Source organism: Helianthus annuus, chromosome 10, assembly GCF_002127325.2.
Source record: "Helianthus annuus cultivar XRQ/B chromosome 10, HanXRQr2.0-SUNRISE, whole genome shotgun sequence".
Classification (NCBI taxonomy): domain Eukaryota; kingdom Viridiplantae; phylum Streptophyta; class Magnoliopsida; order Asterales; family Asteraceae; genus Helianthus; species Helianthus annuus.
Window position 1 is genome coordinate 141,957,822 of NC_035442.2, and position 16,661 is coordinate 141,974,482.

Genomic DNA, 16,661 nt, shown 5'->3' on the forward strand with positions numbered 1-16,661 from the left:
CACCCCGCTACACTAATTAGTGCTTCGTGTGTGTTTTGGAGTAAATAACGTATAACTTGACGTCAATTTAGAGTTTGAGCGTCGTTTGAACAGCAGACTGTAAGTGCCAATGTCTGCTATTTATACACAAAAATCGGACATGCTTACGGACCGTAAGCCTTATCCCTTACGGTTCGTAAGGGGTACGAACCGACTATAGGGTAGCCACATTTGGGACTAGGCCTGCTGAGTTGACAGAAATTTCGAATGAAATTTTAACAACGAGTATTTTAAGATAATCGTCAACTAGGTTTGTCCCCCTCTGAGTTTTAGGGGCCCTGATCCTGATTCCGATTGTTCTGAAAATTTTAAGGTTTGTGCAGAATCGCTTGGGTGTCTCAATTAGGGTTTCCTTATTGGATAATTATCATACTAAGTATTAATTTTAGTGAGAGTTGTTACAGACAAGCCGGTGGTGACTTGCGTTTGAAGGGCTTGCTTTAAAGGTATGTAACTCGACTCGTTACATTGAGTAATTTGATAGCTTGAATATGTATAGTTGCGTTATAGAATAAAGGTTGTGTTGATTAAAGTGGAAATATTCATTACTTGAAATAATAGGATAAGAATTGGTTAGAAGTCGTTTGGTAGTCATCGTAATGGAGGATATCCGTAGATGAGCCAAATGGGTCGAATAATGGCGAATTAATTAGTAATGAGTTGATTTAATAAGTTAACATGGGCGCTAACAATCACAAGAGCATGAAGCCATAAGTTTGGTAGCGAAGTTCCGGTGATAATAAGCCCCAGAAGTTTGGGTAAAAAGTGCCTTATGTTACTATTAAAGAAGTGGCAAAATAAGGGTAATTAGAATGGGTCGAATAAATAGTGATCTTTAGTCGTTCGTCCCGTAAACCAAATTTTTTGGTCCGGCAATCATTATAGGTACGTCGGTATTGAATTTATAGACGTATAGTAAAAAGAATCACCTAAAACGGGCTTACGAGTCAAAAGTTATGGTCAATTGAAGTCGGAAAACTGAATTTCCGGAGCTGGCAGGAAATGCAGGTCAAAAACCTGCATCTGCTGGAAAACCGTCCCCTCCGCGCTACGCGACAGGACCACTAGGGTCTGGCGCGACACACGAGGAACGTCGCGCCACGTGAGGGTCCTTTGCGACACGCGACAGGACAGAAACTGGAATTTTATTTTAATTCTCGTGATTTGATGTTGGAACTTGTTTATACACTCCATATAAATGTCAAAACTAACATCTTAAGTGGCTTTGACCTTAGGTGACAAGGGGAACTCTCCGGATGGCGGTCAAGCATGTTTTTGAAGAATCGAACACACTCTTTTGAAGCTTCCGCAATAGTTTAACTTGTTTAAGACAATGTTTGTGATGTAAACATTTTACGTGTCATGTTTTGAATGTTGGAACTAGTTTAATAGTCAACTAGTATGGGACCACTTTTGTCACACCCCGACCACGTAGAAAATACCAAACGTGGCGGAAATGTCGGGGAGTGTTGTAACAGAATTAATTGCTTCAAATCCATGGCAATTGAAGTTCCGTTTTATTGATCAAACATGAAAGTTTACATTGTTTAAACAAGAACCAAATAGTACATAACATAAATTAACTAGTTCTTGTCTCGTTTTAGGTCACTAAGGCACAGGTCCGCCTAAGTATATCTTGATAAGTCCTATGCATCATCTCCTGAAAACACATGTGAAAATAGGTACGTCAGCATAAAAATGCCTGTGAGATACATTGGTTTTGTGAAAACGGAATTCATGACTTATGTTTGAGAAAATGTTTAGTCATGAACCTTGTAATTTGCTTTGTCTTGTAAATCATTTGAAAAACGATAAGATCAGATGATATGTATAAATAAGAGAACACTGTATGGTTAAATGAATAACCAAGTAAAATGAGTTTGTATAAGATAAGTCGTTTGTAAAACAATGTCTTGTGAAGAATATGTTATTTGTGTAAGATGTAATGTATCTAAACTGAAATGACTTGGATAACGCTACGATATGTAATACTATACAAGCATTTATATATAGGAAGTACCAGCGGCGTATCCACCATGTTTGTATCATATTACATACGCCACGTTACTCCAACCATTTACCCAAACCAACCACCATGTAAATTGTTCATGTGCAAACCAAATGTCAAGTGCTATTGTGTAAACCATGTCGAAATGTCTATGTTCAACGTAAACCACCAAGTATGTATATCAATGTCAAAATGTTTATGTTCAATGTAGATAATGTAATGTGTACCCAAAATATATCTTGTATGGTAAGCGAGATGTATCAACTAAACCATATGTAAAATGCACAAAACAAGGTGTTGAAGTAAAACATGGTTTAAATCAACGTTATGTTTTGTGGAACAATGCATGCTCTACTGATATTAACATTTATGCGGTATTGTGAAAATGCATATATCCAAGCCTTGAGACTGTGGCGATAAACCCTTAAACAAATTAAAGGTTTATCTAGGTTATGTATATCGAATTCGGTCATTCCTTCCAATCAAAACAAACCCAGGATTTCAGGAACGGGAGTTGTCAATTCCTATGGTACCACTACCTACTAACGAATGGCGTAGCTAATGTTAATGAATGTATTGTTCCATGTTAAGCAAACCAAATGTTATACCAAAATAAAGGCATAAATAGCATGAAAATGAAATGTGAAACAATGTACTAAGTATGCACATAATGGGCATACATAGCATGAAATGTAATGAAATCATGTACTATAAATGTACTAATGAACATAGCAAGTATATGAATGTGAAAACGGGAAAGCATGAAAGTAACAAGTAGGCACATGTGTTTCACCCCAAAACAGTTTGGAAAACAGTAAAAGAGGGGTTCAATGTACTCACCTGAGATTGCTTTGAATTCCTTGTGTAATAATCACACAATGCTAGAGATCACGGGATATCAAACGACACCTAATAGGTAGCTATATTAATATACCGGACCAAAATCGGAAGGATCGGATAGTATGCGGGTTCGTAAACCAAACGAGTATGGAAACTCGTGTAATATGGTTTACCAAAGCCTACATACTAAAATGAAACCTAACCTAAGTGCTTACGGCCCATCACGACCCGTTTAGGTAGCTTATGCTACCTTAACGCGTCGTTCACGTAGAACGCGTTTGGAACGCCTAACATCGTGACCACAAGGTATAACCTTGGAAGGTTATAGCTATGGTCACCTAATGTGTTTGGTCGGATCCTAATGATCGACCAAATGGGTCGGGTTCGAAAGTATAAGCGATGGTTTAGATCGCTTACCTTACGACCCTATATAAGCACTATACTAAAAGTGACGAGCTAAGCACGTTAGAACATGCTTAACTAAGTTTAGAAAACAGGTTTGGCATCAAAACAAACGGCCTTGATGCTCACGAGTAGTTTGGTTACAAAATACGCAAGAATGCGCATTTTGGCCGAAACTACGACTCGGCACTGAGCCTAGATAACGTGGTAATCAGTAGGTATAGTCACTACGGACTATAACCATCGTGATCACGCTCACGTTATGAAGTTCTAATGAACTTCGTGTTGACCATAGGCTGGTCAATGCAGAAAGTCAACAAAACGTTGACTTTTGGACTCGAAAAGTGAATAAAAGAACGAAAGAATACTTACGGAGGGTCCCTGAATGCTAATCTAGATCAAAGAGCTCAGGTATGAAGCAATGGCATCAACTTAGAGCATTTTGATCAGATTTTTGTGGGTTTTACATCAAAAGGGGGGGGGGTATTTATAAGAAAGGTAGAGCCGTTAGGATCGTTTCTTGAATATCGTGCCACGATCTTAAGCGTACACTTGTCAAAATGTTGTGGTGCCTTATCTTCACCTTAAGCTCCTGAGATGGTGAAAGGGCATTGCCCTTTGGTGTGTTTGAAAGGCCAAGTTCAGCAAGAAAACAAAATTTCTGTTACTGAAGGTGCCATGCGGCCCGCATCAGGATATGCACAAACTCAGGCGGGCCGCCTGGGCCTGTCTGATCTGCACATACTTTCAGAAATGGCAGTTTTGGTCCCTGTTGCGTATTTAAGCCATTTCCGACACTTCTAAGGCCCGTAAATCCAACTTTAAGGCCCTAAAATGATGCCTAAACATTGTGGACATGAAACATGCTCAAAAATATGTCGGATGTTGGTTCGTTTGGCCGTACGATCGCGATGTTCGGGTAATTACGACGGAATGCGCATAAGCGCGAAAAATGATCCAAATGACGCGACGAATGGATTTTTCTCATGCCAAACATTAAGGCATAATATAAGGATACTTACATAAATTTTTGGACGTCCGGATGTATTCAGAACGTAAGTTATGCGCGAAAGTGCAAACTTATGCACTTTTTGACACTTTTAGTCCCTGAATGACCCAAAAGTTTATTTTAGCACACCGAACACCTTAAAGCCTATTTCTAAGCTATGTAAAGGATATTTATGATATGTTTAACTTATGGTCATGTTCCGGAATGTCTGTTATAGTTCAAATTGGCATACTTTCACAGTTTGTCAACTTTAGTCCCTGTAAGCGATTTAACTTGATTTTGCCATACCAAAGCCTTCAAAACTTATTTCTAAGTTATGTAAAGGTTATTTAAGGTATGTTAAGCCTATTTCACTATTACGGAGTGTTCGTTGCATTAAACTGATTATATTTACGCATCAGTGCGTGTATAACCTTCCAGAAAGCGATTTAGAGCTTGAAATCGAACAAGAGTTGATATGTGCAAACGATACACATATTTATACATGTCCAAAGTATGAAATACAATATTTCATTGGTTTGGCATTTGTTTGATGGTTGAAGTGACACAGGTGTCACAGTCTCCCCTACTTTAGGAAATTTCGTCCCGAAATTTAGTTTTAGAGGAAACTTGTGAAGACAGCTGTGACGGTTTCGCTTTCAGACAAATCCATTGAACCCTTAGGTAAAACTCTGGGCCATGTTAGGATCCATAGCGAAAATTTCAACCCACAAAGTGAAGTCCTTGTAGTAACAAAACTTGGAGTTTTGAACTACGGGCAGGAGAACGTTTCCCGTGAAGAGTTATCATAGGAAACTTGTGTGTGCTTGAAATCAGAATTGGGGAGTGTAAGGATAAATGACATTGGTCAAAATCCAAGACTTCTCTCGTATCACTACTCTTGTCACTGTAGGTCTTAACACATGACAAAACTTCCTGTGGTTTCTGTGCACTGAATTCCATAATTATGTGGGCCTCCATAATTACGTACTTCCTTGCAGTCCGCACAGTTCATTTCATAATGCGTATGGGAAAAAAATCAAACGAATAATCTCTTCAGCTAAACTACCCAAGAGAACTATTTAACTACATCAACGTAGGACGTCTTTAACTAGATTGTCGAACCAATCTATTTAACTTAGATCGACGTAGGATCTCTTTAACTAGACCACCCGAGGGCCTTTTTAACTATATCAACGCATGATATATTCAACTAGATTGTCGAACCAATCTCTTTAACTTAGATCAACGAATGATCTATTTAACTAAACTACCCACGGGGAATATTTAACTACATCGATGTAGGATGTCTTTAACTAGATTGTCGAACCAATCTCTTCAACTAAATCAACACATATTGTCCTTAAACTTTGGAATAGTACTTTATAATCCAAGGGACTTAACTACAACGTAGAAGTCCATTAAGGATTTAAGATATTTACCTTTTTGAATATCCTACTACGAATCCCTCATATGAAGATATGAAAGATTCCACGAGGATTTGGATAACGAATATCCAGAGTATACAAAAACACAAATGCATAATAGAAAACACAAGATGCATAAACACATAGTCATATAACCACAAAGATTGTTTAACTTGATTTGTTATCATTCTGTTAATTTGTTCTGCTAACTGTGCACATGTATTCAAAGCACACCAGGTATCCAATCAGTGGATTTTGATTGGTGCTTTAAATATTTCTAAGAATCTAACTATAAAGATAGAAAGATCTTAAAGAGAAAATTCGATTTCGATTCTAAGGAACCGAAATGATCGAATTTTGGTACATGAGGAATCCAATTAAGGACTCTGATTTGTATGATAATCATCCACAAGGGTCTAATTATGGGGATAAAAGATCCCATATGGATTTTTTTGAAGTTGAAGATGTTTCGAAACCTTGAACTGGACGTGTTTAAGTCAAAACACGAAGTAAAATGCTTATGAGGTTGAGATGCTCTATATGCCATGGCAACATATGGAGCGGTGTTTGAAAGTTAAATCTATGTATGAGGATAAATATTTTTGAAACTATGTATGTTTGAAGAAATCAGAACGTAATGGGTATGAAGATATCCTTGGTTATCTAAACAAGGATTCAAAGGTATAGCAGCACGATTACTCATAACGTCACTTTATTTCTTGTACTTTGTTTCTAAGAATAAAACGAGTACTTAGAAATTACCAAGAAAGTCATGAGTAAACGCAAAAATGAGAAGAATTTTCACGAAAGTAGTTTGCAAGGATCATAGTTCCTTAACGTAGGCATTATAGGGGAATGCCATTCATACTTGTAACCATACTTGTATATCTTGATAAGTCCTATGCATCATCTCCTGAAAACACATGTGAAAATAGGTACGTCAGCATAAAAATGCCTGTGAGATACATTGGTTTTGTGAAAACGGAATTCATGACTTATGTTTGAGAAAATGTTTAGTCATGAACCTTGTAATTTGCTTTGTCTTGTAAATCATTTGAAAAACGATAAGATCAGATGAAATGTATAAATAAGAGAACACTGTATGGTTAAATGAATAACCAAGTAAAATGAGTTTGAATAAGATAAGTCGTTTGTAAAACAATGTCTTGTGAAGAATATGTTATTTGTGTAAGATGTAATGTATCTAAACTGAAATGACTTGGATAACGCTACGATATGTAACACTATACAAGCATTTATATATAGGAAGTACCAGCGGCGTATCCACCATGTTTGTATCATATTACATACGCCACGTTACTCCAACCATTTACCCAAACCAACCACCATGTAAATTGTTCATGTGCAAACCAAATGTCAAGTGCTATTGTGTAAACCATGTCGAAATGTCTATGTTCAACGTAGGGGGGGGGGGGGTAGTTGCACGGACCTCCCATCCGCCGGAGTATTGCAACTCCGCAAGCTAGCTTAGCCCCATAGCTGCCTGGCGGTGATTACCCACGGTGAAGAGCCCCAACACCCCATTAGGGCATTGCCGGGAATCGAACCGGTGACCTCAAAAAGAGGCTGGGTGAGGCTGGCCAACTGGGCTACCCCAGAAGGTTGTCTATGTTCAACGTAAACCACCAAGTATGTATATCAATGTCAAAATGTTTATGTTCAATGTAGATAATGTAATGTGTACCCAAAATATATCTTGTATGGTAAGCAAGATGTATCAACTAAACCATATGTAAAATGCACAAAACAAGGTGTTGAAGTAAAACATGGTTTAAATCAACGTTATGTTTTGTGGAACAATGCATGCTCTACTGATATTAACATTTATGCGGTATTGTGAAAATGCATACATCCAAGCCTTGAGACTGTGGCGATAAACCCTTAAACAAATTAAAGGTTTATCTAAGTTATGTATATCGAATTCGGTCATTCCTTCCAATCCAAACAAACCCAGGATTTCAGGAACAGGAGTTGTCAATTCCTATGGTACCACTACCTACTAACGAACGGCGTAGCTAATGTTAATGAATGTATTGTTCCATGTTAAATAAACCAAATGTTATACCAAAATGAAGGCATGTGATGTAAACAATTTGTACTAAGTATGCACACAATAGGCATAAATAGCATGAAAATGAAATGTGAAACAATGTACTAAGTATGCACATAATGGGCATACATAGCATGAAATGTAATGAAATCATGTACTATAAATGTACTAATGAACATAGCAAGTATATGAATGTGAAAACGGGAAAGCATGAAAGTAACAAGTAGGCACATGTGTTTCACCCTAAAACAGTTTGGAAAACAGTAAAAGAGGGGTTCAATGTACTCACCTGAGATTGCTTTGAATTCCTTGTGTAATAATCACACAATGCTAGAGATCATGGGATATCAAACAGCACCTAGTAGGTAGCTATATTAATATACCGGACCAAAATCGGAAGGATCGGATAGTATGCGGGTTCGTAAACCAAACGAGTATGGAAACTCGTGTAATATGGTTTACCAAAGCCTACATACTAAAATGAAACCTAACCTAAGTGCTTACGGCCCATCACGACCCGTTTAGGTAGCTTATGCTACCTTAACGCGTCGTTCGCGTAGAACGCGTTTGGAACGCCTAACATCGTGACCACAAGGTATAACCTTGGAAGGTTATAGCTATGGTCACCTAATGTGTTTGGTCGGATCCTAATGATCGACCAAATGGGTCGGGTTTGAAAGTATAAGCGATGGTTTAGATCACTTACCTTACGACCCTATATAAGCACTATACTAAAAGTGACGAGCTAAGCACGTTAGAACATGCTTAACTAAGTTTAGAAAACAGGTTTGGCATCAAAACAAACGGCCTTGATGCTCACGAGTAGTTTGGTTACAAAATACGCAAGAATGCGCATTTTGGCCGAAACCACGACTCGTCACTGAGCCTAGATAACGTGGTAATCAGTAGGTATAGTCACTACGGACTATAACCATCGTGATCACGCTCACGTTATGAAGTTCTAATGAACTTCGTGTTGACCATAGGCTGGTCAATGCAGAAAGTCAACAAAACGTTGACTTTCGGACTCGAAAAGCGAATAAAAGAACGAAAGAATACTTACAGAGGGTCCCAGAATGCTAATCTAGATCAAAGAGCTCAGGTATGAAGCAATGGCATCAACTTAGAGCATTTTGATCAGATTTTTGTGGGTTTTACATCAAAAGGGGGGGTAATTATAGGAAAGGTAGAGCCGTTAGGATCGTTTCTTGAATATCGTGCCACGATCTTAAGCGTACACTAGTCAAAATGTTGTGGTGCCTTATCTTGACTCTTAGCTCCTGAGATGGTGAAAGGGCATTGCCCTTTGGTGTGTTTGAAAGGCCAAGTTCAGCAAGAAAACAAAATTTCTGTTACTGAAGGTGCCATGCGGCCCGCATCAGGATATGCACAAACTCAGGCGGGCCTGTCTGATCTGCACATACTTTCAGAAATGGCAGTTTTGGTCCCTGTTGCGTATTTAAGCCATTTCCGACACTTCTAAGGCCCGTAAAGCCAACTTTAAGGCCCTAAAATGATGCCTAAACATTGTGGACATGAAACATGCTCAAAAATATGTCGGATGTTGGTTCGTTTGGCCGTACGATCGCGATGTTCGGTTAATTACGACGGAATGCGCATAAGCGTGAAAAATGATCCAAATGACGCGATGAATGGATTTTTATCATGCCAAACATTAAGGCATAATATAAGGATGCTTACATAAATTTTTGGACGTCCGGATGTATTCAAAACGTAAGTTATGCGTGAAAGTGCAAACTTATGCACTTTTTGACAATTTTAGTCCCTGAATGACCCAAAAGTTTATTTTAGCACACCGAACACCTTAAAGCCTATTTCTAAGCTATGTAAAGGATATTTATGGTATGTTTAACTTATGGTCATGTTCCGGAAGGTCTGTTATAGTTCAAATTGGCATACTTTCGCAGTTTGTCAACTTTAGTCCCTGTAAGCGATTTAACTTGATTTTGCCATACCAAAGCCTTCAAAACTTATTTCTAAGTTATGTAAAGGTTATTTAAGGTATGTTAAGCCTATTTCACTATTACGGAGTGTTCGTTGCATTAAATTGATTATATTCACGCATCAGTGCGTGTATAACCTTCCAGAAAGCGATTTAGAGCTTGAAATCGAACAAGAGTTGATATGTGCAAACGATACACATATTTATACATGTCTAAAGTATGAAATACAATATTTCATTGGTTTGGAGTTTGTTTGATGGTTGAAGTGACACAGGTGTCACAACTTTAAAACTTAAATTTTGTACTAGTTCAAAGTAAAGTACTATTTTATCTAAAATCATGCGTATTCACATTAAATTCGATTAGGAATTAGATGGTTGTTACATTATAGTAGTAGGCCCCTCTTTTGAAGGTGACGTTACCCTCAACCCAGTAGTTTGAGTCAGCAAGGATACAATCCTAAAGGGTTGGATTATTGAAAGATAATTAATTAAGTTATTAATGCGTAATATGGTAGGCCCCTCTTTTGAAGGTGACGTTACCCTCGGCTAAGTAGTTTGAGTCAGCAGGGATACAATCCCAAGTAGCCGGGTTAATGTATTAATAGTAGTTTACATATGAGGGGATCAAGCCATTCGCACCCCCGCCATCCAATACCAGTGGGTATTGAAGGAGGTCCTAGTAAGCTTGACCCAGGTCCTTGCAGGATCTATACACTGAACAAGGAAAGAACCTTACCAAACCATTCCCTTAACCCCCGACCAGGTAGCCAACATATGTCTATATAGACCGTAGAGATATGAATGGTGTAAATCTTTTATTTTATATAGACAGTAAAATAACGCCCAGACACCACGGACAAATGATAAGGAAGTTTCACCTTCAACATAAGAAACTAGTTATTAAAGTCATTAATACATACCCAAATAAAAAGTGCGAAAAGATTAAAAAACAAAAGTATTACACTAAATGCTTGTCTTTACCAAGTGATGTAAGAGACTTAGGCAAACATGGCCTTTGATTGTTAAGAACTCTTACTATCAATCTTGGATCCCGAGACTACTACACACACTCTATGATGGATGATGGATGATGGTGGTGGATGTGGGTGTTATGATGGTGGTGGAGTGTGGGTAAAGTGGGAGAGAGGTGGTTTGTCAGGGGATGCCTTTGAAGTGAACCAAGCACCTCTATTTATAGCCTGCACAGAAGCCCGGACACGGCCCCGTGTCCATTGGGCACAGCCCCGTGTCTATCCACTTTCTCTTTCTTCATTAATTGTAGTTTGTATGCATTAGTTGACCACACCCCCGTGTCCGCTGGGCACGGCCCCGTGTGCAGAAGCGTATCTGTACTATCAAGATTTGCTTGTATTCTGCGAATCTTAGCGTTGACCACGGCCGTGTGGAGCTGGGTACGCCCCCGTGTTGGGAAATAGAAGCTTCTACAACTTTGTCTTTTATGCAGACACTTGGGCACGCCCCCGTGTCCGCTGGGCATGGGGCGTGCTCAACCTTCTGATATCTTGTTTTTGCTTGGGAAGATGTTGTCGAGGGGTCGGGCATGCCACGTTTATTCCTTTTCTTGTATTTATGTTAGATTTGGCTGTATTTTTGTTTCTTTTGTCCATTTACACTCATTTGATCCTGAAAATACAAAAGGAAGGCAAAAGCACACTTTTTCCAACATTAGTACTAAAAAAGGGTTAGTTTTATGCCTCATTTGATGTAAATTATATGTTGCATTTTACACACATCGGTAGATGAATCCTGAATTCAACTTCCCTGTCCGGTGGTAGTCCTGGTAATTCTTCTGGAAACATATCTGGAAACTGAGATACTATGGAAATATCTTTCAATTCTTTTCCTTTAGTGTTAGTGATTATGGAAATCAAATACACTAATGATCCTTTTTCTTATATAACTTGTTGTTTTCATCACAAAGACGAATTTCGTGGATCTAAAGGGCTTATCTCCTTTAATTGTGATCTTTTCACCTCTTGGTGAATTTACTTGGATTAACTTTTGATCACATAAAATACTAGCTTTATTGGCTATTAACCAATCCATTCCTAATACAACATCAAATCCTGCCAGATTCATTGGATAGAGGTTTGCAATAAACTTTTGATTTAAAAATTCTATTCTTGCACCCTGCAAGATTTCAGAAATCTGAATAGTTTCCCCAGTTGCTGTCTCTACTAGACATTCTTGTGGGAGTTTAGTTAAGGGTCGATTGAGAAGTTTACAAAATGAAGTATTAATAAAACTTTGGTTTGCACCAGAGTCAAATAATACTTTAGCAAAAACATCATTAACTAAAAACGTACCAGCTATCACGTCTGGAATCATCTTAGTATTCTTATTGTTCATGGCTGGAACTAGTTTCGGACAGTTCGGCTTGATGTGACCTTGTTCTCCACAGTTGTAACATATCCTATTGTTAGGTTTCTTCCTGCAGTCTTCTTCCTTGTGTCCAGATATTTTACAGAAGTTACAGTATATGGAGCATCTTCCAGAATGCTTCCTTTTGCAATACTTGCAATAAGGTGCAGAAGTAGAACCTACATTTTTCCCACGGTTGGAATTTCCAGAACGAAATTCCTGGGTAAGTCTTTGAGCTAGGTTCCTCCTCTGGTCCTCTTCTCGTGTACGCACTAATTCATCAGTCAAGGTGTTTGCTAGTTGTACAGCTTCTTCTATGGTTTGGGGTCTAGCTGCCTTGACTAGATGCCTAATCTCACTGATTAATCCCTAGATGTAACGGGATATTAATACTGGTTCTAGTGATGCAAAGGTTGGTACTATTCTAGCATATTCAAAGAATGTAGTAGTATAACCCTTACTATCCACTCCAGTCATCCTAAGGTTTAAGAATTTATTTGCTATCTGTTCTTTTTCATTGGGATGGCAGAATTTCCTTTCTACCATGTTTTTAAATTCCTCCCATTCCATATTATAAATCCTGTCACTTCCCTTAGATTGGAGGATAGTGTTCCACCATTCTAAGGCTGAGTTCTTAAACAGATTGGAAGCAAACATTATCTTATCCTCTTCAACACACTTGCTTATTTTTAAGACTGCCTCAGTCTTTTCTATTCAGTGTAGAGCTGCAACGGCCCCTTCATTGCCCGAGAATTCCATTGGTTTACAAGACCAGAATTCTTTATAAGAACAACCATAAGACATGGTTCTTCTTCTTTTGGGAATGAGCACTTGAAGTATAGGTCCATTGTTTACGCTGTGTTCTGGTTCAGTGGGTCGTTTACTACCATGGTTACTTTTATTATCCGCTTCCTTAATCTTTTAATAATATATGGCATTGCGTCTATAATTCCTTGTGCCACTATGTGTTGGATGGCACTGTTATCCACTTGGTTTCCATTATTATTGTTGTTCGGGTTATCGTTATTCTGGTTACTGTCATTCTGGTTTTCCTGGTTCACTTAGTTGTCCATCTGAATTTTAAACATTTACCAATTATTAATATCACAAGATAATATTTAATACAAACAATCACACAACACGCATATTGATCAAAACCGTCGAGCATTGCGACATACTCTATTTTATACCATGCATCCATATATATTACAATACAACTGAAATTGAAATTACACTACTATTAGGCATCTGTAGCTATTATCTAGTTTTTTTTTTTCAAACATACACACATTATTTATTATTATTTTATTATTATTATTATTACTATCACTGGTATGGGTTCATCCAGAACTCCATATTACGCTCGTCATACTTCCAGACGAGTCGTTCTCCTATTTGCCTCATCCTCTCGCTTCCTTCTAAAATGTCCTCACCAAAGGTTCGGAGTTCTTGCACATTTTCTTCACTCATTGGGGGTGCAGGGGCTGGTACTGGGTTTGGGAACTGGGGCATAGGTTCTTGGTAAGGATAAGGATTCTCTAGAATTTCCCTAATGTATTGGTCATTATCATAGTAGGGATCTAGAGGGTCCAAGTCTGGGTAAGCTGCTAGGTTTGGCATGGGTTCATCTTCTGGTATTGGGTAACGTTGCTGATAGTCCCTGTGCTCATCAAACCACGGGTCGTAGTATGGGTCTAAGGGATTGGGTGCGGGTATCCTAGGTATCTCTGTTGGGTCAAGGTCAAGCACTGGAATTTGATTTTCTGAGTTGACTTCAATTTCCATTGGTATTGTGGGAAACAGTGGTAATGTTTGGGGTGCTATGAGTTATCTAAATTAGGGTCTGCAGCTGTAGTTGCTAAAATATGAAAGTATGCTAGATTCCTATTGAGCATATCCTGGGTGTGAGCATATGTTTCTCTCTTAACGGCTGCTAAAGCTCGCTGTTGTTGTAACTTTTTAATCCTCTTCCTACGTTCATGCGCACCTCTGCTGAACCATCCTCTCTTCTTAGGAGGGAATGGCTCTTCAGATGCGCCTTGAACACGAATATCCCATCTTCATTGTCAGCTGAATACCCTGAGAGGGTAGGCTGTGAAGAGGTACCTTCGTCCCTAGGTGAGCTGGACAACTGACGGTAGGCGTCGGAAGGTCCTTGGTCGCTCATACTGTAAACTAACAAATAGTCAAATAACACACAACGATAATATACAGATATGCACGTAGTTTCGTAATTAATTTCCTAACATATTGAAAAAATTTTGGTGTCAGCAGAACACTTCTGTGGCTGAATCATTGGCTTAGCTCTGATAACACCTTCTGTCGCAACCCCCGTCCCCTAATTACCTGGGAACGGGCGGCCGCGACCATTTTCGGTGGTATCGATGTTTATCAATTTGGCAGCAGAATTTACATCAGGACCGTAGTTAGGAAATATTTTATCAGAGTAAAATACCACGCTTTTATAATATTAAACACATGGGAAAATCCCAAGTTTCAACTACACACATTTTATAGGGATAAACCCTATTTTATTTAAAAAAACATCTCTTTATTTTAGGTAACTTTATAGCCACTTTTCCAAGCCTTCAGTGCTGTCCAACTGGCTTCTATTTGGCTTTCACATTTTGTTACCTGAAACGCGTTTAAAAACATTTTGTTAGTGGGAAATACTGGTGAGTGAATCCCAGTTCAATCAAGAAGAGTTTTATCATTTAACAGTATTGAGAGTGATTACAATGTTTATATCTACACAATTACTCATTCAGTACTGTCAATGCTGACTGGTGGGTCATATTACACATTGGCTATCTCGTTGTCCAATGGTAACGTGTTCCACATTTTGTATACAAAACCCCAACATACCGGCAGTAATTGAAGAATTACAAAGACTCAATCTCTGCTATTTATAATTTAAAATAAATAAAGGTTTTGTAAAAACAGTTTGTAAAAAGGTTTACAAAAAGGAGATTACTCACATTGCTGTCTTAGGGTTTTCTTTAAGGATTTCTTGGTGATTATCTATTAATTACACAAATGCACACGCATTAGTATAATAACCCAATATTTACATTAGTAATACCCCCCCCCCCCCGAGACGGCATTCCAACGACTACGTCAGGCAGAACCACGATAGCCGTTACGGAACCCTAGATCAATCGGGCAGCGTATCTAATACGTAACCGGGGTTATGATACTTACAACGAGGCAGAACTTCGTTATTTAGGGGGGTATAATGCCCGGGTATAGTGCGTACTATAGAGAATTTGAGAGAAAGAAATGAATTTTGAACGATTTCAAATGAGAGCCGGAACTCTCAATTTATAGGGCTGATCAGACGAGGCGTCGCGCCCCGCGACGGAGACATAGAAGGGCTTCGCGGCCCGCGAGGCCAGCTAGGGTAGGCCCTAGCTTGGCTGACTCGGACACTAGACTCGACACGGTTGTGACACATGGCGGCACCGGAGGTGTCTTGGTGGCCTAGCCCATCGCGGCCCGCGACGGAGGTAGCTAGGGGCGTCGCGCCCCGCGAGCACCTCTGAAATTTTGTTTTTATTTAATTTTTGTAAAATTAAAGGTATTCGGGACCGGTTTTCGTATACGGGGTGTATGTTAGGACGTATTGGGATATTTTAATTATTTTTAGGGTGTCAGAATTATTATAAAGGGTTGTTATAGTAAACCCTTCCTTGATTGCTTCGTTATTGTGTTTATCGATGATATTCTCATCTACTCGAAGTCGAGAGCCGAACATGCGCAACATCTTCGTTTAGTTCTTGAGCTTCTTTAAGGAAATCGCCTCTACGCCAAGTTCTCCAAGTGTGAATTTTGGCTCGAGGAGGTTCAATTCCGCGGTCACATCGTTAACAGTCAAGGAATCCATGTCGACCCCGCAAAGATTGAAGTAGTTAAGAGTTAGATTACACCGAAAAACCCATCCGAAGTCCGTTCTTTTCTCGGATTGGCGGGTTATTACCGTCGATTCATCGCCGATTTCTCCAAAATCACTGTACCGCTTACCGCTTTAACACAGAAGGACAAACCTTTTGTTTGGGGTCCCAAACAGGAGGAAGCCTTCCAAACCCTCAAGTTTATGCTCTGCAACGCTCCCGTTCTTACACTTCCCGACGGAAACGACGATTTTGTTGTTTATTGTAGGGGTGAGCAAGTTTAGGTCTAGACCAAAAATAACCGAGAACCGAACCGAAAATATACCCAAGCCGACCTGAACCCAAGTATCTAGGTATTTAGATCGGTTCCAATTTTTCATATAAAATAGGGTCGGGTCGGTTATCGGTTCTTTTCATGGTGAAACCCGACTTGGACCTATGGACAGGAACCGACCCTATATTTAGGGTTGTGAATCGGTTCTGTATTTTATATTTCATCGGTTCTCGGGTCGGGTTGGGTTTTTCATTTTGCTCACCCCTAGTTTTGTAGGATCGTTTACGGACCCGAACGAGTCGATCAGAGGCGTTCTACTCAAAATGAAAGGCGGAAACAAACATAATGAGTTAGTTTCAGCAAGAATATCACTT